The following is a 26,927-nucleotide window of genomic DNA, read 5'->3' on the forward strand; positions in this document are numbered from 1 at the left end:
TTTATTTATCAAGTAAGTCATCCTCTTTCCCTGGAGCCAGTAAATCAAATGTACCAAAGGGCAGGAGTTTTTAGAGAAAGTGATGGATGCTGGAGGGCAAGGGTCGTGGTCAGTGTGGCCTGACCTGTCCTACGCCTGGTGGGCGAGCTGGCCTGGCTCTCCTTGACCTCTCATCACTCCGGCTGGCTGTCCTAACCTGCTGTCCTAACTTCCCCCTAGTTGTGGCAGGTGGGGGCTTCTCTTCATTGCAGTGTGCAGGCTTCTCATTGTGATAGATTCTCTTGTTGCAGAGCATGGGCTCTAGGGCATGAGGGCTCAGTAATTTTGGCACACCAGCTTAGTTGCTACGAGGCATGTTGATCTTCCCAGACCAGGGATCGAACCCATGTCCCCTGCATTGGCAGGCAGATTCTCAGTTACTGGACCACCAGGGAAGCCCCTTGCTATGGCTTCCTCCACTTGGAGACGGCTCAGCAGTGAGTCCCAGGACGATGCACCACCGCATGCCCCTCTGAGCTCAGCGGTAGAGTAGATCATATTGGCCCTTGGCGGAATTTTCAAATTCCAAGGATGAGCATCGGGGATTAGGGCAGCCATGGACTATCCTGGCTTCTGGGTTGCATCAGAAAACATCACGGCAGGTCGCTGATGTCAGCTTCTCCCGTGTGGTGGTCTCCACAGCCCCCTGGGCCCTGCTGGCTGTGGGAAGCCTGTGGAGGAAAGGGACAAACCTGCCCCCCAACCCTGTGTTCCTCTTTTAACTGGAAGCTTAAAGTCCATGGTGCAGCTGCTCTGTTTTATGTGCCCTGTTGACTGAGTCCAAGCTCTGCGTGCACCTGGTCCCTGATGTGTGATGCTCAGCCTCTCCATGGCTGGACCAGCACCCCCGCTCTGTCCTCGGCACACACCCTGCTGGTTTGGAGGTCATAGCTCACCATAAAAATGGTGCGAGTGGCCAGCTCTTTCTTCACTGTGGCTCTGGGCCGCCCAGCCCAGCGTTAGGGTGGATGTGAGGCCTGAGAATGAACTTCTCTGTGAATAATGACACAATTCCAGAAAAATGCAACATCTTCCGGATGCAGCTTCTGGAGCTTGGCCTGGGGGAGGGGGGCCTGGAGGGTTTTCGTGTTTGAGCTCTTGGCTATTCTTTGCCCCAGGGGGATGTGTGTGTGTGTGTGTGTGCATGATTTTTCACTGAACACATTTATTTTCAGATGCTCGTGTAGATAGTTTTTCCGAGTCCCCCCAGGAAAAGGAGAAAGTACAGAATGCTGTGACACCTGATGGAAAGTATTATGCCTTAGCCAATGCGGCTGATGCATCTCTTCTGACTCTTGCCTTTAGACTAAACTAAACCTTAACCAGAAAGGAAGAGGCAGACGGGGTCGAGGTGGGGAGGTGCGCAGGGGTGGGGTCTTCTGGCTGGTGACTGTCCCTCTGCAGTGGCACTGTCTTAATTCTGAGCTTTCAGAAAATACAGAATGCTTTCAGAAGCACACAGTGCTTGAGTTTGGGGGAAGTGCTGAAAGGTCATCTTGGCCACACAGCCCTTTTTAAAAGGAAGAGGAAACTGAAGGTCAGAGAAGACCCATGACCCACCCAGGGTTGCACAACCAGAACATGAATCCTGTCCCTCCGAGCCCAGAAAAAGATTTTGTCCATTCTGTGCAACCGGAGTCTTCAGACACTATATTGTGATGTTTTGGATCGGATTTTAATTTCCTCTCTGGTCTCGTTCGTTCAGTCCTTCTGTGTCACATAAGGCTTTAGGGACTGAGGACAAAGTGGTGAGCAAAGCAGAGCCCGTCCTTGTGCTCAGGGGACTCATGGTCTAATGGGGAAAACAACTGTGAACAAGAAGCTGCGTGTACGTTATGAACAGAGGCAGAGCCCCAGCTCCAGGGGTCCCCGGTCACCCCCAGCCTCCTCCCTCTCTCCTCCGGGCCCTCTCTGCTCTTTGCAGAAAGGCTTTTAGGTTCAGAGAATTTAGGGAACTCGTCTGAGGTTGGAATGGCTGGGTCGAGGCCTGTGGGTCTGGGGAAATGGCCCCAGGCCAGGCACCCCCCTGCTTCTCCCCACTCCCACCCTGACGCATCCCCTTGGCTTTTGAGCCACTTGCCTTGGACTCTGGGGTAGTGGCTGGGTCTCTGGTAATGAGTGTTTGGCCTTTGAGCCCCTTTCTTTTCTTTCCTTTTTTCAAAAAGTTGAGATATAATTCACATATCGTAAAATTCACCATTTAAAGTGTGCATTTCAGGGAATTTTAATGTATTCATTATGTTGTGCAACCATCAACACTGATTCCAAAACACTTTCCAGGAAAGTGTCCAAAACACTTCCAAAGAAGCCCTGCCCTCCGTGAGCAGCCACGCACCATTTGCCCCAGCTGCGGCTCCAGGCCACCTCTAGTCTGTGTCCTCTCTTGTGGGACATTTCACATAAATCGATCATACACTATGCGGCCTTCTGCGTTGGACTTCTTTCTCTTAGTAGAACATTTTCAAGGTTCATCTATGTGGTGGCAGGTGTCAGTACTGCGTTCCTTTTGGTGACCGAGTAACATTCCACTGGGTGGATATATCACATTTTGTTTAGCGATCTGTTGATGCCACTTTCATTTTTTTAATTCAGTTCAGTCTCTCAGTCATGTCCGACTCTTTGTGACCCCATGGATTGTAGCATGCGAGGCTTGCCTGTCTAACACCAATTTCCAGAGCTTGCTCAAACTCACGTCCGTCAAGTCGGTGATGCCATCCAACCGTCTCATCCTCTGTTGTTCCCTTCTCCTCCTGCCTTCAGTCTTTCCCAGTGTCAGGGTCTTTTCCATTGAGTCAGTTCTTGGCATCAGGTGGCCAAAGTATTGGAGTTTTAGCTTCAGCATCAGTCCTTCCAATGAGTATTCAGGACTGATTTCCTTTAAGATAGACTGGTTTGATCTCCTTGCAATCCCAGGGACTCTCAAGAGTCTTCTCCAACACCACAGTTCAAAAGCATCAGTTCTTCAGTGCTCGACTTTCTTTAATTAAATTCCTTTAAAAAATTACTTGATAATTAATTAATTATACTCTTTGGCCACACTGTTTGGCACGTGGGATCATAGTTTCCCAACCAGGGATCGAACCTGTGCCCCCTACATTGGCAGCGTGGAGTCTTAACCACTGGACTACCAGGGAAGTCCAGATGCCCCATTCATTTGAATTGTAATCACAGCCCCCATTAGCCTCGTTGAGCTGTCTGCTGGGTGTTTGGAAGTTGTTTCTAATTTGTCTGATGGAAACTTAGGTCAACATTCTCTCTCTTGTAGACTGGCTACACTGCCTAAGGAGAAGCTAAAGCAGCGATTCTGAGTTGGGAAGGAAAATGTCCTTTCCCCCAGCTCCCTAAGTCTGCTATGACTCCCCTTGGGGCACTGTTATGGGTGGGAGTACATCATATCTTGAGAATGTTGGAGCGAAGTGGGGGCTTAGCCTATGGATGAAGGGATGCTGTGGATGGGCTGGGCTGTCTGATCAGTTTGGGTGCCAATCTTTATTTATGTCTCACCTGGGCCACTGTTGAGATAGTCTAAGAGCATCTTGGACAACTAGTCTGGGAGCATGTTTGGGGCCCTTACTTAGACTGTTGCCTTTATTATCTTTTATTTTCCCTATTTATTCCATTAAGGTATAAAATTGACCTTTTTAGAGTGAGTGCATGGATCTGTACATTTTAACAAATATATACAGTCATATAACTCCTACCACAATCAAGAACATTTTCATCAGCCCTGAAGTTCCCCCAGATTCCATTATAGTTACCTATTCTCCCACCCCCAGCTCCTGGCAGCCCTGGATTTATTTTCTGTCCCTATGTTGTGTCAATATAAGCATATTATATAAATGGAATCACACAAGTCGTAGCCTTCTGAGTCTGTCTTCTTTCACTTCGCATGGTGCATTTGGATTCACCGTGTTGCCATGTGTATAAGCTCCTTTTTATTTTTGAGTAGTATTCCATTGTTTGTTTATTTGTTCCCCAGTTGAAAGCCATTTGGATAGTTTCCAATTTTTGGCGACTATGAATAAAGCCACTATAAACATTCATGAACAGCTTTTTGTGTGAACGTAAGTTTTCTTTTCCCTTGGGTAAACATCTAGGAGTGGGATTGCTGGGTCATATGGTAAGTGTATGTTTAACTTTATAAGAAACTTCCAAGCTGTTTCCCAAAGAGCTGTAGCATTTTGCATTCTCACCAGTGATGAGGCTATAGTCTAGTCTCCAAACTGCCCGGAGCCATGATAGACTTGGCTTTTTTCATTGCGAAGTGCATGAAGCTACTCTGTTTACCTTACCTGTTTTAGTTCAGATTGTCCCAGAACTAGCCTCTGAGCCAGTGATTGGAGTGTATGTGGTTTATTTGGAGGATGGTCCCAGGAAACACCAGTGGGGCAGTGGAGAAGTGAAGAAAACAAAGGAAGCCAAAAAATTGTGTTCCATCAAACCTTATACCTTTTGGGGCAGCCCACACTCTATCCCCCGGGGAACTCTGAGAAGCAGTACAGAGCACACACCTGAGGTCTCTTCCACCTGAGGGGCCAGGCAGCTGGGTTCTCTAAACCATCTCCCATCAGTCACTGGCCGAGGGGCTGTTGCCAGAGTCTTTTCCACAGCGTCTTCAGCCACCCTATCAGCATCTGATTGAGTGGAGGTCAAGAGTGTAGACTGGGGTCCTCTTTGGAGTCAAATGACCTGAGTTTGAATTTTTACCCACCATTTAGGAGCTGTCTGATCTTAATAATTCCCCAACTACCCTGTACTCAGTTTCCTCATCTGCAAAATGGAAAGGAGATTGAGGCTCGATTGATTGAGATAATGCATAGACTGGGTTTAGTCCAAGGCCTAGCCTCAACCAAGCACTTAAATGTTAATTGTTGCTATTACTGACCAAGCCCAGTAATTTGTATAGCATTTTAGGGTCCAAAGAGGAAGGTGCAGACCTATCCCAGGGTGTGCAGTGTCTAGTTGGGGGGCAGACTTCAAGACTGCTTCCATCCTTTTGTGCCTCTCCATGCTGAACTGGGGCGAGGGGACTCACGGCAGCCTCTTTGGACACCCAGCAGCCTTTGCTTATTTCACCCTCCCTGCCAGGAGCCCAGGGGCCTTCCCTCTGAGAATCAAGCACATGTGTCTGGTCTCAAAGTATTACCCTCCCGCCCATAATTTTTGTATTCCTCTCCTGGAAGCTCAGACAGTAAAGAATCTGCCTGCAATGTGGGAGACCCAGGTTGGATCCCTGGGTTGAGAAGATCCCCTGGAGAAAGGCCTGGCAACCCACTCCAGTATTCTTGCCTGGAGAATCCCATGGACAGAGGAGCCTGGTGGACACAGTCCATGGGGTTGTAAACAGTTGGACATGACTAAGCGACTAACACACACAGTCACACTGTCTTGCTCATGTGTTAGGCTCTGTCTTCACTGCTTTCTGTTCTTTAGTTTCCTTAATTTTTTTTTTCTTTTAAATATTTTTGTATTTGTCTGTGCCGGGTCTTATTTGTGGCACTCAAACTCTTAGTTGCGGCGTGTGGGATCTAGTTCCCTGACCAGGGACTGAACCCAGGCCCCCTGCATTGGGAGCGTGGACTCTTAGCCACTGGACCACCAGGGAAATCCCTCTTTAATCTTCTTAATTCCTCTGTGAGCCAGACATCACCAGCCTTGTTTTACAGATGAGGAAACTGAGGCTCAGGATAGAGCAGGCCTTTGCTGAGGCTCCTGAATAGATGAGTGGAACAGCAAGGAGTTTAATTTCAAAGTTAGGGTTGTGGACTGAATATTTGTATCCTCCAGAATTCACACATTGAAGCTCTAACTTCCATTGTGATAAGATTTAGGAGGTGAGCCTTTGGGAGGTGATCAGATTTAAATGAGGTCCTGAGAGTGGGACCTCATGCTGAAAATTTGTGTCCTTAGCTGAGCCTGGGGCCACCTGGAGACAGAGGACACCCCTGGCTTCTCCTCGGAGGATGTCCCGAAGTGGAACAGTTGTGTCCATTGTCTTTGGGAGGTTAATCTGAGGTTGCCGTGGGCCCTAGCGGTCTGAATTCTTAACCTACTTTTAGAAACAATGCTGGTTGTTTTTCCCAAGGAGAGCCCTTCCCAGATGCTCAGCCACCATCCAATGAGCTTTTCCTTCTCTTTCATGACTTGTGTGTTTTTAAAGGTGAGGAAGTTTAATTGGTAACGCTGTAGGGTCAAGCCAAGGGAATGTGCTATCCAATCCTTGTGGCCAGGATAGGAAGCAGGGAAGGCAGATTCTACACGAAGCCCAAGGTCAGGTGTCCAGTCTTGTCCAAGCAGGCACATGATTGGCACTTATAACTGATAGATCAAGATTGGGCAGGAGTGGAGGGGAAGGTAAGGGAGGACGGCTTAGGTCCTCCCCCTTCCCTTGTCACTCAGCTGGTAAAGAATCCGCCTGCAATGCGGGGGGCCTGGGTTCGGTCCCTGGGTTGGGAAGATCCCCTGGAGAAGGGGATGGCTACCCACTCCAGTATTCTGGCCTGGAGAATTCCATGGACGGCATGGTCCATGGAGCCGCAAAGATTCAGACATGACTGAGTGACTTTCACTTTCTTTCACTGCCCAGGAGATGTTGCTCATGGTCATTCAACTGTTGTCAGAACCAAGCTGACCTCATCCTACCACTCTTAGAAGGCTCTCGTGGCAGTACAGGGAAAAAAGCCCTTGACCAGTCTTGGATTCTGCAGCAAGTAGGTCCAGTGACTGCTGTGGACCTGGGTTTTGTCTTCCATGAAATGAGGGGGTCCGATCAGAGGTTTCTGGGAGTGTTTTCAAAGCTGTGGGTTTGATGGAGCGCTGTCCCAGCTCAGCCACACGAATGGTGATGTGGGACTGGAGAGGCTGCGTGGGTGTCAAGAGTATGCATCCTCCGCGTTGTCTGTCCAGCCTCGTCCAAAACCCTAGGTGCTGCCTCACAGGAAATGGAGTCCCCAGGGATGGGAATACAAGCCAACGCAATTTCTGCAGACACGAGGAAGAAGACAGGGTGCCCTTACTTGTGCCCATCCCAGATGAGTGTCCCTGCAGAAGGGACACTGTCCACACGCAGGGTGTGTCACCAGGTGGCCAAGGACAAGGTATGGACGACGAGTACCAGCCCCATTCCTGTTCTGTGCCCTGGCCTCACCCACAGCCCTGTGTGCTCCCAGATGGAGACATTCTTTGTATGTGTCATGCATCTCTCACCTGCTTCTGAAGCAGCTGATGGGAAAACTGAATTAGCATAGTCAGCTTTCAAACAACCTTTGTGTTCATTAGGTAGAAAGAAATAATTTAAGACAAAACAAAATTCAGGGGGCTTCCCTGGTGGTCCAGTGGTTAAGAATCCGCCGTGCAACACAAGCAACACAGGTTCGATCCCTGGTCCGGGAAGATCCCACATGCCTCCGAGCAACGAAGCCTGTGTGCCACAGCTACTGAGCCTGTGCTCTAGAGTCTTCAGCCACTGAGCCCCCGTGCTGCAACTGCTGAAGCCCACGCAACAAGAGTAGACCCCGCTCGCCACAACTAGGGAAAGCCCACATGGAGCAACAAAGACCCACCACAGCCAAAAAATAAAATAAGTATTAAAGATCAACAACAACAAAAATCCAGTACAGTGTATTTCTGGGTTTTGGATGGACTGTTTTTCTGTGCAAAGAAGTGATTTTACCGTAGACGAAGTCCCAGCTTCGTTTCCTTCCGCCTCTGGGCAGACTCCCATGTGTAGGGTCAGCAGTTGGTCCTGATGTCTGAGGACCTTCCTCAATGGATGCAGCTCCATCAATGAGCCAGACCTCCTTGGGGACCTGCATTGCATAGAGGGGGCATGATTTTGAGGTTGGAATAAGTCAAGTGGCCAGGGCTTGAATCCTAGCTCTTTTACCCATTAGGATGTGACCTAATTCATTTAATTTCCCTGAGCCTCTGTATTGTCATCTGTAAAATCGGGATAATGATAGAATTTCTGAGATTTAAATCCTTGACACACGGCACGTGATAAGCTCACTAACTGTTGCGCTTGTCATCTTGGCCGTCGTCGTCTTTGTCATCCCAGGATATGAGGGAGAGGGGGTGGGTGGAGTGTACGGTCTGTTTAGTCCTAGAGAATGCTTGCTCGACCCATCTCTAGACCTGAACCTGAAAGTCAGGTTATTCAATTGTCTGCAGAGGCTTCCTGAGCGACTTGGGACTGGATGGCCCCGGGGGAGCCCTCCCCTGGCAGCTGAGACCCGGTGGGCCTGGAAGCCCCCTCCAGAGGGCATGGGTGTTCTGGCCCCTCATCAGGGTAGAGCTGGGGCCCGGGTCTCGGGCGGATCGTAACTGTACCTCAGTGCACACTCTTCTGGGCAAAGGTTTTGTTTGTTCTTTAATGGAAATGGTAGAAACGAGCCAGCATCGTTTCTAAGCAAAGAGGGACTTTTCACAGGAAGTTTGTAGACCTGACACCTTCTCGCTTACTGTGGCGCGTGGCCTCTTTGCTGACAATTGGCGTGACTTGCTCGAGAACAATAAACAATGGTCGTGGCCGCTTCCTGTGAGGAGGGAAGCATGGGTACAGGTGGGAGGCCGGAGGTGTCCCCAAGGAAGGGATTTCCTGAGAGCATCCTGTAGTCCGTAATATAGTGGCCCTGGGACGAGAGCAGTCAGGACTGATATTGCTGAAGGTCCCCGTGGGCAGGCCCTCTTCCGAGACCTCACACTTGAATGAGCTGGTCCAGAGGTGGCGATCAGAACCAACGGGAATTGCTGGGTCTGCCCTGCCCCTCTGCCAACGAGGGGCCGGTTAGTTCCTTCAGCGGACCTTCTTGTGTGCTGGTCCCGCTGCCTGGATCCCTAGCATCTTCTCCCTGCCCTTCACCCTTTTGATTCCTTGCTTGACCTTCAGGGTCTGGCCTAATAAACCTCACCTTCTCGGAAAGGCCTTCATTTGCTGTCCTAAGTAGTTGGGCTCCGTTGAGGACTCCCCACCAACCCCATTATTCTCAATTATAACCCTGCTGTTCATTTCTTCCTTTCCCAGTGCTCGCCAACATTTGTGATCGTGCATGGGTGGGTTTACTTGTGTGTTGTCTCCTCTCTAACTGGGAATGTGTGCTGGTTGGTGCGGGTCTGGTTCATGCTGCCCATGGCTGAGTTTGCAACATAAGCTGACCTTCTCAGAGACCTTCAAAGGTGAAGGCACAGATTAGTGTATGTGTGTGTGTCCTGGGGGACCTCTAGGAGATGTCCAGAGGTTTCTTTTGAGAGGTGTGAAGTAGAGAGTTAGGTACGATTTTTGTAAGTAAGACAACAGGCTTTTTCCTTCCAGCAGCTCCAAGTGCAGGGTACCTGGCATACTCGTTCAAAGGAAAAAAAAAAATCCATTCTTAAGAAGGCTCTGGAAATTTCATCTGCCAATTGGCACTCGAGGCCACTGGAGCAATACACACGTGGAATTTGAACTCTACCCTGCCTCAGAGAACAAGGCTGAAGCGATAGTACGAAATGCATTTAAATGTCATGCGTTATTATTAGTTGTAATCTTATCTTTGTTAATAATAATAACAGGACCCGCCTAGAAGTTGCTGAATAATAGCAGACGGGCGCTTTCCTAAGCTCACCATCCGACAGCACTGTGGACCCTGGGGAGGCGCCGGCTCCATAGACACAGCTGGGAGGGACGGCGTGCTCAGCCGGAAGCTCCACCCTGGTCACACGTGTTCTGCTACATCCTCCACGCCCTTTGGGGCTCTGGTCATTCAGAGAGGCGCCGTGGAGGCCCGGAGCCTCTCAGACGCTGGCCTCAACCTCTTTAGAGCCTCTTCCACCTCCCACCCTCCACCCCCAGCTGCTGGCACAATCAGGGGTGTGCAGGTCTGGGACCCGTGAGGCAGTTTCTCTTTGCAGAGATTCTGCGTGGCCTTTTCCCTTCTATTGTTTGCTGCCCCAGTGACTTGCTGAAACCATGTGTTTCCTACAGATTTTGTTTGCCTGCACTGACTTCTTTGTTTTGCTCCGGTAAACAGACATTTAGCATATACAGATCTTTGCACTTGACAAAGAGAGAGCTGGAGCCCTGGACCCAGGCGGCTGCACTGAGTCACTGAGTCTGAAGACCTTGGCTGGTCCAGAGCTCGTAAATGACTCACATGGTCAGGGCTGGCTGGCGTTTGGTGGTTCAGTCGCCGGCGGTGGTGATGGAGGGCAACATCGGGCCTCTAATGAGAAAAAACCGTGTTGAGAGTGAGGTTAGTCAGGGTTGAGCCCCAGTTCCAGCAGCTGTGTGACTTTGGGGAAGTTGCTTACCTGGTCTGTGTGTTTCCTCATCTGTGTGTTTGGTGGCTCAGTGGTAAAGAATCTGCCTGCCAACGCAGGACACACGGATTCGATCCCTGGTCAGGGAAGATCCCATGGGCCACGCATGGAGAAACTAAGCTCGTGCACCGTGACCACTGAGCCTGTCTGTGCTCCAGAACCTGAGAGCCGCAGCTGATGAAGCCTGCACACCCTGGAGCTGTGCTCCGCAATAAAAAGGCACTGCAATGAGAAGCCCAAGCATTACAACCAGAGAAAAGCCCATGCAGCAACGAAGACCCAGCACAGCCAAAAGTAAATGAATAAAATTACCAAAAAAAAAAAAAAAAAAAATCTCCCTTAAAAAAAAACACAAACAGTACCGACCTTGGTGGGAGGCTTAAAGGAGTTAATATTTGGAGACCTTCTGATGGTTGATACACGATAGCTGCTCTTGTTATTTGTCCGTTGGGCCCTGTTTTGTGGACTGTCCTCAGAGATCCTGTTGGGAAAGGCTTGCCAGCAGACCCACTTCACTTTAGAAGTGAAATCAAGGCTTTTGTCACTGTAGGTTGATGTGATCCTCCCAGATGTATTGATGATGGTCTGTTCATCAGAAACAGTTCAGAATGTTCTGGACTTCACCCTTGTACAAGAGGCACAGATAATGAATGGAAACAGACCTGGGTTTGCACACCCACTCCTGCTCCTACCAGCCGTGTGACCTTGGAGGTGCCGCTTATCTTCTCTGAGCCTCTGTCATCCTCTTGCCAGGGTGACCGCGAGCATGAACTGTGCCTGAGTTTGTAAGGTGCTTAGGTGGGGCCCGGCACAGAGCCAGCACATGGTGGGTCAGGGGTTTGCCCTGACTGATGAGCTTCATCCCAAAAGGCCAGTGTGTGGTGTCCTTAGAAAAGGGCATTGGGGATACAAGAGAATCTCAAAGAAAGTGGAGTGGTGGGGAGTGAGGAGCAGACGGAGTGGTCCCGGCCTTTAAACTTCTCAAAGCCTGACCCTATCAGATCGTCTAGGTCATCTGTGGTCCAGCTCATAAACCTGGAGTGACAGGAGGCAAGAGCATTGCCTTGCTGCCTTGGGACCCGAGCTGCCCTGGAGAGATTCGATTCCTGTTCCCAGAGGGCTTCAGGCAGAAGCTGGATGGCCCCTGGGGAGGGACAAGGATGCAGAGGTCTGTGTTGACAGTCTTCAAAGTCCTTCCACCCTGGACCTTCTAGGATTCTTGCACAGATCCAGAGATGGTCCTCTCCTTCAACACCAGGCACATTCTAGTCCCCCTGCCTCGGAATATGAGGACAACTAATGGGTTAACGGGGCACCTTTAACCACTTTTAAAGGCCCAGTCAGGGGACTTCCCCAGTGGTCCAGTGGCTAAGACTCCAAGCTCCCGGTGCAGGAGGCCCAGGTTCGATCCCTGGTGGGGGAAGTAGATCCCACATGCTGCAACTAAGACCCTGTGCAGCCAAACAAATAGATATTCATGTGAAAAAAAAAAAGGCCCGGTCAGAGAGGGGATTGCACTAGGTCAGGGGGAGACTGTGGACTTCCGGAAGGGGGCCTCGGCAGCTCCACCCTGAGCTCACAGGAAGTGACTCTGAGATGTACCCACTGGCACCTGCCCGGAGGCCGGGAGTGTTGGAGGCCACGATGGACCCCAGAGGCACAAAGGGGACTTTGCTGTGATCTCTTCCGAATGCAGCTGCATGGTGGGGTCCTGCCATCGGCCTTGGTACAGCAGGTGGTAAAGTTCAGGAGTACTTCAAGAGTGTGCTGATTCCACATGACCGCCTAAAACACATTTTAAGTAAATTTTAAAGTAAATTTATCCATGAGCAATCCATGGTGGTCGTTACTGGATGTCGGGGGCCAGGTGCCAGCCTCAACACTCCGGCCCCAGGCTTTCTCAAGCCCGTCCAGGGCGCCCTAGGCATTGGTGCCTCAGACCACGGGTGCGGGCAGACCACTGCTCCGACGCACAGGGCGGGACTTATTTCCTCAGGCTTTGCTCCCAATGGCCACTGAAATCTTTGACTGTGGTTTTGGGGTTTGTTTGATGATGGGAAAGTGGCTGAGCCGTATACTTAATTTTTTTTTTTTAAGATTTTAGAACAGTTTTAGCTTCACAACAAAATTAAAAGTAAACTAGAAGGCGTTCTCATAGACCCCCTGCCCCCAGATGTGGAAAGCCTCCTCTGTTATTAACATCCCCCACCAGAGTGGCAGCTTTGTTACAAGTGATGAGCCTTCGTGACACATCATAGTTATACAAAGTCCATAGTTTACATTAGGGTTCACTTTTGGTGGTGTACATTTGTGGCTTTGGACAAATGTATCCACCTTTCTGTGTATCATACAGAATAGTTTCACGGCCCCCCAAACCCTCTGTGCTCTGCTAATTCAACTCTCCCTACCCCAAACCCCTGGCAACCACTCATCTTTTTTACTGTCTTCATAATTTTGCTTTTTCTAGAATGTTATATAGTTGGAATCATACAGTCTGTAACCTTCTCAGATTGGTTTTTTTTTTGCTTAGTAACATACATTTACGTTTCCTCCATGTCTTTTCATGCCTTGATAGCACGTATCTTTTTAGCTGATTAATATTCTATTGTCTGAATGCACCACAGTTTATTTATCCATTCCTAGTGGTAAGACAGAGAAGGCAATGGCACCCCACTCCAGTACTCTTGCCTGGAAAATCCCATGGATGGAGGAGCCTGGTAGGCTGCAGTCCATGGGGTCACAAAAAGTCGGACACTTACTGAGCGACTTCACTTTCACTTTTCACTTTCCTGCATTGGAGAAGGAAATGGCAACGCACTCCAGTGTTCTTGCCTGGAGAATCCCAGGGATGGCGGAGCCTGGTGGGCTGCCATCTATGGGGTCACACAGAGTTGGACACAACTGAAGCGACTTAGCAGCAGCAGCAGCCGTGGTAAAGAACCTGCCTGCCAATGCAGAAGACCTAAGAGACGGGGGGTTTGATCCCTAAGTCAGGAAGATACTCTGGAGCAGGGCTTGGCAACCCACTCCAGTATTCTTGCCTGGGGAAGTCCGTGGACAGAGGAGCTTGGCAGGTTAGTCCTGGGGTCTCAGAGTCAGACATGACTGAAACGACTTACACTACTGAAGGACATTGTGGTTGCATCCAAGTTTTGGCAATTATGAATAAAGCTGCTGTAAATATCCTTGTGCAGGTTTTTGTGTGGATAGAAGTTTTCAACTCTGGCTTAATACCAAGAAATGCATTTGCTAGATCACGTGGTAGGAGAATGTTGAGTTTTTATAAGAAACTGCCAAACTGTCTTCCAAAGTGGTTGGACCATTTTGCATTCCCACCAGCAGTGGATGAGAGTTCCCATTGCGCACGATGTGGAAGGGAAAGCAGGCAAGGGGGAGACTTGTGGAGAGATCCCAGGGGTGACGTTCATCCCAGGGCTCACATTCATTGTGCGGCTTCCTTCCGCGCTTACCCCCGGGGCTGCCTTCAGAAGGCGATCAGCCCATCCTTTCGGAGTGTCATCCTGGTACTGTAAGTGGTATCCGATTGCTAGGAAACTTGGCAGGTGTCTTTACGTGACTGGTCTAGGTGGTTGTTTCACAGCCAAAGGACAGTGTTGGGTCCCCTGAAGCAAGGCTGGGTGTGTTCCTTTCCAGCCTGCTGTCTGCAGCTCGGGTGGGAGGTGAGTGGCCAGAAGGTGGAGGAGGGGATGGGGTGCTTCTTTGCCAGTTGAAGGAAAGCTGCGGTGTAGGTTTTTCCATCCCCTTGGGTGATGCTCCCTCGTGTCCTTTAACAGAGCTAGTCCCCCCTGGGTGAGCTCCGAGGACCGGGTTGCAGCCCCAGGGACACTCCCAGGAGAGTCAGCACCTAAGGATTCATGTGTCAGTTCCAGCTCTCACCACGTGGCCTTTGGTGAATCTCCTGGCCTCTGTGGGCAGCAGGTTCCTACTGTTATGAGGGAGTTGCTGTGAAAATGCAAAGACCCTCCTAATTTGAAGTTTCTCAGAGTGCAATATTGAAAAGTGGTTCAGAACCTGGGATTTATATTATGGCTTGGCCACATGCTAGCTTCCTAGGGCTCTCAGTTTCCTCATCTGTAAAATGGGCTAATGATGCTGCATTTGGGGAAGATGAGATGAGACAGACAGAGTATAGTCACTGGCACATTGGTAAGACTCCATAAGTGGCAGCTAGTGCTTCATATCACCGTCATCATGGGTGTGACCATCGCCAAGGGTGGAGAGCAAGTTTCCTGACTGTTGCTGGGGATACAGCCCAGATAAACACCCGGAGTGAAGTGAGGAGAGCATATGGTTGATCAGCATCTTTGGTTTCTGTTCTCTGAGCAGTGACCTGGACCGGTTGTGTGACTGTGACCTGCACTTGACCTTTTAGAAACAGATGAGGGCAACCTGAGAGAGCTTCCTTTACACTGGGCAGGACTGGATCTCTGACCACGGATCGTGTTACCACTTCCTGGAGACAGGCAGCCCTTTCAATTTTGTGTTTCATTTATGTAAACTTTCCTCTGATGGAGACTCGATACAGAGGAAGAAAAACATACGTGAACCCTTTATTTCCTGTGATAAATGATGACCTTTGGAACTGGGGTCAAGTCCAAATTCTTCAAGACAGAGTTTTTTCTTTTTTTTTTTTGTTTTGCTGCTGTGGTTTTAAAGTCACGACATGTTGTGCTTTTGGCTGCTGGTCTTTCTGGCTTATGATCCGATTGAGATGCTAATAAATGACATGGGTGCCTTTGGAAGGCATTCAGATATTACTCACTGGAGTAAAAATGCAACATTTGTTCGGGGAGAGGACTGAGCATTATGAAAACAGGTCTTATGTGCTTAGGGTCAACATCTGACAGGAAAAGAAGGGCTGCAGGACTTGGGGACCGTCTTGCTGGATGATCTTCATCCTTGCTGAAGATGCGGACAAGGATGCAATTGTCCACGGCTGTCACAGCACCTCAGTGGGTTTTGAGAATCCCCTGGTTGGGGTTTGATGAAAAGTCTTGTGTCTTTCCTCCTTTGTTTGCCAGATTAACATTTCATACAAACAGTTAGGCCAGAGGTGGGATAAGTCTGGGCTTTTGTTGGAAAAGCTTGCGGCTCAGAGCCTGCTGTAAAGTACGAGGTTTAGAAAAATCAGAGGGTGTTTTTGGTTTTCTTAAAGTCACCTTTGACATTTTAGCAACACAGCTAGCAGATCGAGATGGAAGACTCCAACAAATCTGAGATCCCATAGGATGTGAAATGAGGCCTAGGATGTCAAAGAGAGGAGGGGCTTTGGGGAGGATGAAGTCTTCCTTTATAGACGAGAAAAAGCCCAGAGAGGGTGAGCAGAAGACCAAACAGCACACAGCTAGTTAGGGCCAAGTTGAGACCTGAACCCAGATCTTAACTTCTAATCTGGGGCTCGTCTATGGTTGGCCTATGCGTGCTGTAGTTCACAGGTCTTATACAGTGATCAATTGTGATCATGCTCTTTGTCACTTCTGTACCAATTAAGTTTGGCAGGTGAAGTTTTTATTTTACAATATTTTCTTTTTTAAAACAGTGATATAATCATATCATAGAAAAATTTCTCCAAGGAGTGAACTCTGCCCGTCATTCATGTTTTGGCATTTTTCTTTCCTGTCTTCGTTTGTGCCTGAGCATGTGAGTGAAGAGAGAAAGGAAAAGACCCACAGAGTAAATATACAGGCAGAAATAATTGTAATAATGTCAGACTTATTCAGCCTGACCTTGAAGTGTATTAGAAATTGGGTTGGAATCCCTTGATAGCCATATTTCCGTCCCTTGTCCTCACGACTTGGAAAAATGTATAATTCCTGGGCCAAATCTCTGGATTACATGACCAGGATTTAGCCTCACCTGGATGAATACATTTTTAGCCTAAATGTTCTCAAGTGAAAAATTAGATGGTGACAGTCTAGAAGGTAGCTTGTTTGGCATCCACTTGCTAGACACGGAGCATGGGTAACTGATACCTGCTTTGGTTCAGCCAGACCCATGAGAGAGCTCACAGACCACCGCACTGGGGCATAGACACCATACAACTGGGTGACTGTGCACTTTTCTCTTCCCAATGGTGCTCCAGACTAGTTCTGGGGGACATGGCGGGGCTTCCAGATATTAACATAGAAACAGAGATGTCCGCGCACTTTCCCTGGAGGGATAACTGATGCTGTTGAGACACAGTCCCTGTGTATATCCTGTGAACAGACAGACATGGCAAGGGGAAGACGGCAGCCTGGGGTCCCTGTGGCTGGTCCTTGTCACTCTGCTTGGGGTATTGGGGAAGGCCTGCACCCCACCCCCTTTTCTCTGCAATATCCCCACCACGGCATGACTGGCCTCCACTCTCCAGACTGGCACCCAGGGATCCATAGTCTTTAAAATTTAATTTTATTTATTTATTTACAGCTGTACTGGGTCTCTGTTGCTGTGTGCGGGCTTTCTCTCTCTGCAGCAAGTGGGCTTCTCTTTGCAGTGGCTTCTCCTGTTGCAAATCATGGGCTCTAGGGTGCATGGGCTTCAGGAGTTATGACCCATGGGTGTAGTTGCTCCCTGGTATGTGAAATCTTCCCAAACCAGGGATTGAACCTGTGTCTTCTGCATTGCACGGCTCATTCTTCACCACTGGACCCCCAGGGAAGTCCCCTATATTCTTTTAAAGCCACTTCATTGAGATATAATTGGCAGGCAGTAAGCTATGCATATTTATAACATGTATACTATGTGAAAAGTTTGGGCATATCCACCTACCTGTGAAACTTGCACCACAAGTTAGTGAGCCTGTCTGTCACCCCTGGAAATTTCCAGATGCTCCTGTAATCCCTCCCTCTGCATCCCCTACCTCCCCTCCCACCCCTAACCCCTAGCCACCCCTCATCCTGCTTTCTGTCACTATGGATGAGTTGATGTTTTTTTAAGAGATTTCTATAAATGGAACCACATAATTAGTACTCTTTTTCATCTGGTTTCTTTCACACAGTGTAAGTATTTTGAGATTCATTCATGCTGTTACATGTATCTGTAGTTCTTTCCTTATCTCCTCCCCTGTTGGGACATTTGGATTGTTTCCAGTTTTTTTTTTCTTTTTTGCTATTACAAATAAAGCGACTGGGAACACTGTGTGTAAGTCTTTCTATGAACATATATTTTTCCTTTTCTCCTGGGTAATTAGCTGGCATGGAATGACTGGGTCCTATGGTGGGTATAGGTTTAACGTCTCTGGAAATTGGCAAACTGTCAGTTTCTGTGTGATTACATCGCTGTACTAGGAATCTGTATTTTTTTTTGGCTGCACTGAGTCTTAGGTGTAGCACACAGGGTCTCCAATCTCTGTTGCTGGGTGTGAGATCTTTAGTTGCTTCATGCAGACTCTTGGTTGCAGCACGTGGGATCCAGTTGCCTGACCAGGGATCAAACCCAGGCCCTCTGCATTGGGAGTGCAGAGTCTTTGACACTGGACCACCAGGGAAGAAGTCCCCGGAATCCGTATTTTTAAAATAAGTTCCCCAGCAATTCTCCTGCAGCCTTTTCCTTTTCCTTCCTGCAGTCACCGAACAGCCTGCGGTTGGCCCTGGGTGACAGGCTGCATAAGCCAGTCATCTCCACTTGTTCTCTCAGGGCCGGTTTGGCCTTGACCTCTCTCTGCAAGCTGCCCCTGAGGAATAGAGGGAAGACTCAGACTCTTTCCTTGCATACCTGTCTCCCACCCACCCAAGGCTCGCAGGTAAACTGACCTGCTCTGGGCTCAACAAGCTATGTGGCAAGGAACTGCCTTGTCCACTGCCACAGCGTCCCACTGGAGACCTCAGAGAGGTGGACACACCCGTGACTTCCTCGTGAAATGCTTGGATGCCTTGGGCTCACTTCTCAGCTGACCGCTGGCTTGACATGAGCCCGCTGCAGAGAGTCTGGAGTCTGACCTGCCTGAACCGGGAATCAGAGCTCATTGCTGCCTCTTCCCAGCCCTTCTACCGAGCAGCCAGCACTTAACTTGCCCCCCTTAGGTGCCGAGCCCTGAGCTAAGGTGCTCATCGCAGAAAATGGACAGGGTAGTCCTATCCCCATGGAGCTCAGTGTATGAAGAAAGGGCAGAAGAGGCAGATTTTCTGATGAAAGCAGGCCTGGGTGGGGCAGGCTGGGCACTCCCGGGATGGGCCAGGGAGGGGAGTCATGGTTAAGCCAGACTTGACTCAGGTGGCAACAGCATAAACTGTGGAAAATTCTGAAAGAGATGGGATACCAGAGTACCTGACCTGCCTCATGAGAAACCTGTATGCAGGCCAGGAAGTAACAGTTAGAACTGGACATGGAACAACAGACTGGTTCCAAATGGGAAAAGGAGTACATCAAGGCTGTATATTGTCACTCTGCTTATTTAACTTCTATGCAGAGTACATCATGAGAAACGCTGGGCTGGAAGAAGCACAAGCTGGAATTAAGATTGCCGGAAGAAATATCAATAACCTCAGATATGCAGATGACACCACCCTTATGGCAGAAAGTGAAGAGGAACTAAAAAGGCTCTTGATGAAAGTGAAAGAGGAGAGTGAAAAAGTTGGCTTAAAGCTCAACATTCAGAAAACGAAGATCATGGCATCTGGTCCCATCACTTCATGGCAAATAGATGGGGAAACAGTGGAAACAATGTCAGACTTTATTTTTGGGGGCTCCAAAATCACTGCAGATGGTGATTGCATCCATGAAATTAAAAGACGCTTACTCCTTGGAAGGAAAGTTATGTATGACCAACCTAGATAGCATATTGAAAAGCAGAGACATTACTTTGCCAACAAAGGTCTGTCTAGTCAAGGCTATGGTTTTTCCTGTGGTCATGTATGGATGTGAGAGTTGGACTGTGAAGAAAGCTGAGCGCCGAAGAATTGATGCTTTTGAACTGTGGTGTTGGAGAAGACTCTTGAGAGTCCCTTGGACTGCAAGGAGATCCAACCAGTCCATCCTAAAGGAGAGGAGTCCTGGGTGTTCATTGGAAGGACTGATACTGAAGCTGAAACTCCAGTACTTTGGCCACCTCATGCGAAGAGTTGACTCATGGGAAAAGACTCTGATGCTGGGAGGGATTGGGGGCAGGAGGAGAAGGACAGAGGATGAGATGGCTGGATGGCATCACCGACTCAATGGAATGAGTTTGAGTGAACTCTGGGAGTTGGTGATGGACAGGGAGGCCTGGCGTGCTGCGATTCATGGGGTCACAAAGAGTTGGACACGACTGAGCAACTGAACTGAACTGAACTGGGGAGGGAGTGGTGATGGCCCGTGGCTGCCTGGCGTCCTGTGACTCGGCCGCCTCGAGCCCTGCGGGGTGAGGAGGAGGCGAGGTGTTCCGGGCTGCGGGCCAACGCCCAGGCGCACGCACGTCAGAGCTGCCTGGTGGACAGCGCGTGCTCTCACTGGGGGCGCTCACACCCTTTCCTGGGGGCAGTGAAGCGGAAGGGAAGCGCGTGAGAAACAGAGCCACCTCGGGAGAGTGTGAAGTCTTGGTTCCGTTCCTGGAGCGGAGCGGGTTGGTGTGCGCACACCTCCACACCTCGCGCGGGTGTTGTTGGAGGGCGCGGATCCCGCCACCTGCCCGCGCACGCTGTTTGGATCTGGTGGCCTCTTTTTCACTTGGATTCCTGCTGTCCTGGCCCCACAAATCCCATGTTTGAGTTGCTCTGGGCCCAGAGTGGGAGAAGCCCGAAATGTAGTGGAATCTCTAGATGGTAGTGAAATTCCATGTGTAATGTTTTGAGGAGCTACTAAGCTGTTGTCCTTGCAGAATGCTTTGGAGGTAGGGGTTTCTCATTGCCTGCAGTTTGAAGCCCAAGGCAGGCCTCTTGCATTCAGAACTTTGCTCTTTCTGCCTCCATACAAGGATCTTCTCCACCCAGACTGAACCTGTCGTCACGTCCTGTCTCCACGCCTTCAGCTGGGTCATTCCTTTCCCCTAGGATACCCCTTTACCTCCCTCTCAGATTTAGTGCACATGCTGCCTTCCCCACCTCCTTTGGAGAAAATTCATCCCTTTCTGCAGCTCTCAAGGCAGTTGTGGGTCTGACTCAGTGACCCAGATCCTGATTTACAGACTAATCTGGGTTGGTAACCTCTGCCATGAGATGACACTGAAGGCGACCACGGACTGTTCACTGTGGCGCGGCCCACGCTTCCCTGTCCAGCCCGTGACTGCCAGCCTGTGGGTGAGCTGCCGCTCTGCAGCCAGCCTCCACGTGGCACCGTCTTCACAGGGAGGGATGCTGCCTGGCCCTTGGCATGAGCGTGCGGAGCCTTTCCATGCTGGCAGGCTGCCTCGGGTTCCCGGGGTGCTGCCTGGCTGCCTCCCCTCTTGGGCCCCTGCCCGTTTGGAAGTGTGCCTTCGAGCACTGCCATCCCTGAACCTACCAGCAGGCTGTCCGATCCCCCACAGGGGCTGGGAAGCCTGGCTGAACACAGTGATTGTGACCTAGTGTTGGAGAAGCAGGCAGCCACTTACTGAGTTTACAGGGTGGGTTTGGTGGATTCCGAGCCTCTGATTCTCGTTGCACAGAAAACAGCCAGAGTGGCCTGTCACCCAAGCCAGAAACCCGATGTCCTCTCTCCAGCCCATCCTACTTCTCATTAACGCTGGTGACTCTCTCTTTGAACTATTTATCCATGTCTCTAGCTTAGATGATCGCTGTGGCTTCCTATGTGGTTTCCCCACTTCTGATTTGTCCCCCACTCCAGTCTACCTCTGTATTCTGCTTTCGAGAATTCAGATCCTAGCTGCACCCTCCACCCTGGTGAGTCACCAACAGCGCCTCCCAGCATGGGTTTCAGGTCCCTGCGCTACTTTAGTTCCCTGGGTATGGGAGGGCACGGGCCCTGCCTTCTTACTGTCTTGTTTCTTGGGCCTGGAACATTCTCCCAGCTGTCTCCCAGGCCAGGTGCCACTTGTGCTTCCGGCTTCAGTCCTGACATTGCTCCACAGGAGACACTGCTCTGGCTGCAGTTCTGTTGTTCCCATGGCTTGTGCGACCACTTTATCATGCTCTGTTCTCCTTGCCCATCCTGCACAGCCCTGTTTCATGCCACTGTGTTCCCAGCTCCTTAGACCAGAGCCTGGGCCAGGCAGCTGCTAGAGAAATGTGGACCTTAGGGGTTTTGGACAGACCTCCAGGACGGCTGGACTGAGGCCTCTGGGGGCTCCAGATTTCTCACCGGGAGTGGGAAAGGCTGGCCCTGGGGTCTGGTCTCACGTCCAGCTTCCTGTTCTCATGTCTGGCAGCCAGGCACAGAGCTAAGCAGAGTAGAGACAAGCACCCTGGGGGTTGTCAGTAGGTTCCAGGGCCTCCACCAGCCTGGAGGCTTTGAGGACGCTCTCTTGGAAGCATTTGAGCTGCTATCTCCTGAGCAAACAAGGTTGAGTGTCTAATCGTAAAATCAAGTTCTTGTAAGAAGGCAGGTCTGTGGGGCCAGGGAGAGCCAGCAAATACTCTAGTTGGGGGTCTGATGAGCATGAGCAGGTTGCTGCTGGTCCTTCCTCTAAGCCTGGACAGTCACAAGTGCCCATGGACACTGGCATTTCTGCAAAGGTGGGCGTATCTCATGGCCTCTCGGAGGTGGCAAGAGGTCTGGCCTGCTCTCGATAGTTTTGTTCTGCATCTACGTGTTCATTAACAACATTTAAAATTCCACAAGAAGGTTACAAACATTATGGCATTTAAAATGATTTACCTTTCTCAAGATGGCGCTTTTTAAACAGACACTGCATAGCCACTCTAGGTACGAGGCAATGACAGAATGTAGGAGAAATACTGATTCATAGTGCGCTGCACAGCGGGTGGAGCTGGGATCAAATAGAAGTGTCCCCTCCCCCGGGGGTGAGCGTAGTTTCTCATTTGAAGATGATATAAAATAGTTGATCTTGAGATGTCTATGTTATGAAAGTGAAGCCAAGTCCCTCCTCCCATGCCTACCTCCCCAGCCCCCCCACTCCCACCCCCAGGCCCTGCAAGTCCTTCCCTGGCTGGAAAATGAGGAACTTGGGGTGGGGCCTGGGGGAGGGAGCAACTCACACGCATTCCTGGGGCTGGGAGTTGCCTGTTTCTGGAATGCCCCCTCCCTGGACTCCCTGGCCAAGAGTGAATGGGGCCTGGGGCACAAATGCTGTTACCCAGGGAGGCTTGTTCCTGGGTAGATCGGAGCTCTGTGCCCGCCCTCTGGGGGCCAGGCCTGCTGTGCGTGACCTGACTGTGCTGATGGTTTACGTGGGCCCTCAGTCATCAGGCGTCTGTCTCAGCTGGACGTCCCACCCCTCACTCTGCAGATGGGACCTTGAGTCCCCCGCCTCGCAGCCTGAGTCGCTCAGGGTCACACAGTAGAGGTGAAACTGGTTCTTTAAGACCTGGTTTGGCGCTGACGGTGGGTGGGATGGTGAATGCCTTCAGCAGGAGAATGTTTTAAGGTTCATCTTTGTGCTCCCAGGTCTTAGTATGGAGCCTGGCATGCCAGGAGGTCAGTAAATCTTTGTTGAATGAAGAATAGCAGCCAACATTTATTGAATGCCAGCAACTATGGTCACTACAAGTCTATGTGATTTCACTGAAGCCTCCCCCAACTCTGGCAGTTAGATACTTTTACCTCCTGTGTGCAGGTGGGAAAGCTGAAGTACAGATGGGGAAAAGAAACCTGCCCAAGAGCAAACAGCTAATAAACGGAGCTGAGGTTTGGACCCAGGTAGCAGCTCACAGTCACTGTCTAGACCGGCGCCGGCCAGTGGGAAATTCATGTGAGCCTCCTGTGAAACTGAAAATGTCGAGTCCCATTAAAAAAAGGTAAAAGAAAAAAAAGTAAGAGAGAAACATCTGAAATTGCTTTAATATTTTATTCAGTCCACTATATGCCCAAGATTAGTGTTAACATGTCATCTGTATAAATATTCCTAGTAAGATATCTGGCAGGTTTGATTCATGCCAAGTGTTCAAAATCCAATATGTATTTTAAGGTCTGAGTTTGGAGCGGCCGCATCTTGGGTGCCCAGGAGTTGCCCACCTCTGGTGGTTTCTGTGTTGGTCGTTGTAGCTCTGGATTGCTCTGCTGGTCAATGAATGAATATTGGGAGTTGTTGTCATCTGGAGCTGAGGAAGCATGAGGAAGTGGTCAAAGGGAATAACAGAGAGGGCATGGCAGGCCTGAGCGTGTGTGCTGGGTTCTAGAAGGCGCCTGCTAGATCTCCGCAGTTTTCCGTGCCAGGCAAAAGCCACGGCCTCGAAAAGGGATGTCCCCCTCGGGGCTGTCCCTGAAGATGGAGCATCTCTCCTGCTGTCTGGGACGGGGCCTGGGCAGGGCTGTGCGGAGGGCAGACACCCTGAGCTCCTAGCCCCGCGCTGCGGGGAGGCTTTGCTCGTCTGCGTGGGGATCTGGCTCTGAGCCGTGTTGCTTTTGGCCGAAGGCCGTTGCAAAACTCCCCGGAGCTCAGAACAGGTACGATGTGTTCTTCGGGAAAGGTTACGAGGTTTCAGACATAACAGAAGTTCTGAGTATACAAATAGAGGATGTCTACAGGCTGGTGTCAGGAGTGAAGTCATCAAACGCATACATCATGGGGTCAGCGCTGGCTGACGCACTTAGGGCCCCTCGGGCTCGGAGGTGACCTGTAGGAGGGGAGACTAGAAATTACAGGCCCGGCGAGGGGGAGGGTGGGTGAGCAGGAGCAGGGACAGTAATGCACTAGTGTTTTCTCAAATGGGCCTTGAATGAAAGGGGTTAAGACTGTCCCTTAAAATGTTTCCTGGATGGTCTGAAGATGCAGTGAGAGGAAGGTGGGTGGGGAGAAAAGGTCTTCCCGAGCCAGCCTCTCCACCCACCCACCCACTGCACCACACCCCCCTACCCCCACCCCCACCACACACACACCTGTGTCTTGGTTTCTGGCTCTGGGCAGAGATCAATCTGTGGCCAGTCCCCCCCCAGACAAGGTTTCTGAAAAGATCGTTGGGGCTGGAATGTTTTAGGCTGGTCTTGGGAAGCTCTCTGTTACGATGACTTGACTTACGGCACTTCTGTTGTTGTTCAGTCGCTCAGTCGTGTCCGAATCTTTAAGGCTTCCCTGTCCTTCACCATCTCCTGGCCACTGGAAGCACTTTATACTGAGGACCATCCACTAGCCCAGTAAGAGTTTGACCCCAAGGTCCAGCTGGGAAGATGGATGCTGGACTGAGAAGCCCTGTGGGCGACTGAATAGATAAGTCCCCTGTGGCTTGGGGTGGGGGCATGGCTCAGTTCTTAAAATTCTGCCCTGTGATGCAGGAATAGGATGAGGTGGCCTGGGAAAAGGAGTAGGGGTGGGCAAAATATTTTAGCATTAAAAAAATAGCAACTGACTGATAAGGCCATATGCCCTGAGGCAGAAATAGAGGAGCCTGGAGCTGCTAGGCCTGGGCCAGAGCCAGGGATGAAGGCCATAATAACAGGCCCTGGGGCCCAGTTCAAGTTCTGCAGTTCAGTTCAGTCGCTCAGTCATGTCTGACTCTCTGCAACCCTATGGACTGCAGCACGCCAGGCCTCCCTGCCCATCACCAATTCCCAGAGTTTACTCAACCTCGTGTCCTTTGAGTGGGTGATGCCATCCAACCACCTCATCCTCTGCCATCCCCTTCTCCTCCCGCCTTCAAATTCTTACCTAGGCTTCTTGGCAGAAAGCCCTCGGGCAAGACTGTCCTGTCTGCAAAATGGGACTAATGATACCTATTTTACAGTTCCAATTAGACGCTGTGCAGGTAGAAGTAGCTTATAGAGCAGAACACCACAGAAATCCAGTTGTCTTTGGTGTGTGTATTTTTTGTTTTATTTTTACTCCATGGCTTGTAGGATCTTACTTCCCCATTCAGGGACTGAATCTGAGGCCCTAACAGTGAAAGCGGTGAGTCCTAACCCCAGGCCACCAGGAAATTTCCATTTGGGGTGGGGGGTTATTATATTTATTAACCGTACTGTGAATATTTTATTTTTATTTATCCTATAGCCTTAAGGTATAGTGTTGTTCTTTCGGCCGTCTTTTTAAAACTTTTCATTTTGAAAAATTTCCCATGTACTCAGACACAGAGAGGATGATATGATGAAGCCCCGGTACCCTTCAGCCAGTTCAACCATCCTTAATATTTCATCAGGGCGATTTTGAAGTCTTCAGGCTGAGTTAATCTGGGTGAATACATTTCTTTGATTAATCAAGTTCCCCGCGTGCTTTAAATCTTCTGAAGTAAAATCTGCCCTCTTGGGAAAAAGAGTGTGTTTGTATATTAGGTGTTTTGCCTTTATGCGCCTGCCACGGCCTGTGATTGGCATTTCAGCCAGGTCTGATGGTTCGGTGGGGACTCCCACCTGGGGCCTCCGTGGCCCCCTCACCCTTCCTTAAGCCACCAGAGGAAGATCAACCCTCCCAGGAGTTTGTGGGCTTCTGTGGACTCTGTTTTTCCATTTGCTATAATTTGAAGGGAAAAGGTTGTTCTGCAGTCTAAATGATTATTTACAGGAGGAGCTGGGGAGTTTCAGGGGAGCCGGAAAGTCGGTTGTCTCTGATTATTTTAGCCCTCCACGTAGATGGTCACTGATTCCCTTGTCTGGGTGTGGTGGTTTCGGTGGGAAAAGTGGGGAGGTGGGGAGTTGGGGGACGGGGTGGTGAAGGCTGATGGAGTTTCCTTTGATCTGTTTCTGCTGTGTGTAATTCAAGCTTCTTAACTTGACCAAATCAACTCTGGGTGGTTGTGAGGGTCAGATGTCAACTCCCAGAGACATCCGTGTCTGTCTCACTCACCAATCTGTTCCTTCTGCAGCACATAGTAAGTGCTCAATAGATTTATGTTGAAGAGCAGGAAGGAGGGGAAGAAGGAACGAAAAGCTACATCCATCCATCTAGTCATAATTCATTGCACATCTTTTTTTTAAACTTCTTTTTAAAATGTTGTGTATTATTATTACCATTTTTACTTTTTCTCTTCATCGCAATTCTTTCATTTCATGACTTAGAAATGTCATTAGAAGGCCCCGGGGTGGGGAGGGGAATGCCTGTTTCTTCTGGGCTTCGAATACCTTCTCTTTTTCTTCTTGTAGAAATTGTATTCCTATCTCAGACTTAGCTCAGGTGACATTGTGTCTTTTAAAACGTGTTGGACTTTCTCCGGCAAAATCCATGGCCACCTGCCCTGCCTCTTACACTGCTGTTCACACCTCTGTAAAGTCCAGGCAGGAGGGAGGTCGTTCTCTGCCTTGTCAGGTGCCAGTGGCAAGCTGGTCTCTGGGAGGTTGGCTCTGCCAACCGTAGAGGAGTCAGGCTCAGAGAGGCGAAGTGGCTCTCCAGGTAGACACAGCTTGTGAACGACGAGCCTCAGGTCCAAGCTGGGCCTTGGCTGGTTCCAAAGTCCTGCTTGGAGCGTGGCTGCTCCCCAGTGCGTCTGAATCCTTGGCTTTCTGTTCCCCCTCTCTGGGCTGGGCGGTTCTCACATTTAGGAATGGAGCCCGTGCCTCCGTTTCTTGGTCCCAGGGTTAGCTCAGAGCTGCGGGGGGCAGGAGATGTCTAGCTCCTACACGGGCACATCTCT

General features: G+C 50.0%; 1 protein-coding gene and 1 long non-coding RNA gene across 2 annotated transcripts in view; one reads left to right on the forward strand and one right to left on the reverse strand.

Moving 5' to 3' along the window:
• Positions 1 to 26,927, forward strand: part of GRK5 (G protein-coupled receptor kinase 5) — a 228,061-nt gene that overhangs the window by 41,667 nt on the left and 159,467 nt on the right. The window lies entirely within an intron of this gene.
• On the reverse strand, positions 5,658 to 11,170 carry LOC132343966 (uncharacterized). The gene is made up of 4 exons (XR_009493009.1): positions 10,702 to 11,170; positions 10,327 to 10,557; positions 10,170 to 10,238; positions 5,658 to 7,847 (listed from the first exon to the last, which is right to left on the reverse strand). It is a non-coding gene; the product is annotated as an uncharacterized lncRNA (long non-coding RNA).

This window comes from Bos taurus, chromosome 26 (assembly GCF_002263795.3).
Source record: "Bos taurus isolate L1 Dominette 01449 registration number 42190680 breed Hereford chromosome 26, ARS-UCD2.0, whole genome shotgun sequence".
NCBI classification, from domain to species: Eukaryota; Metazoa; Chordata; class Mammalia; order Artiodactyla; family Bovidae; genus Bos; species Bos taurus.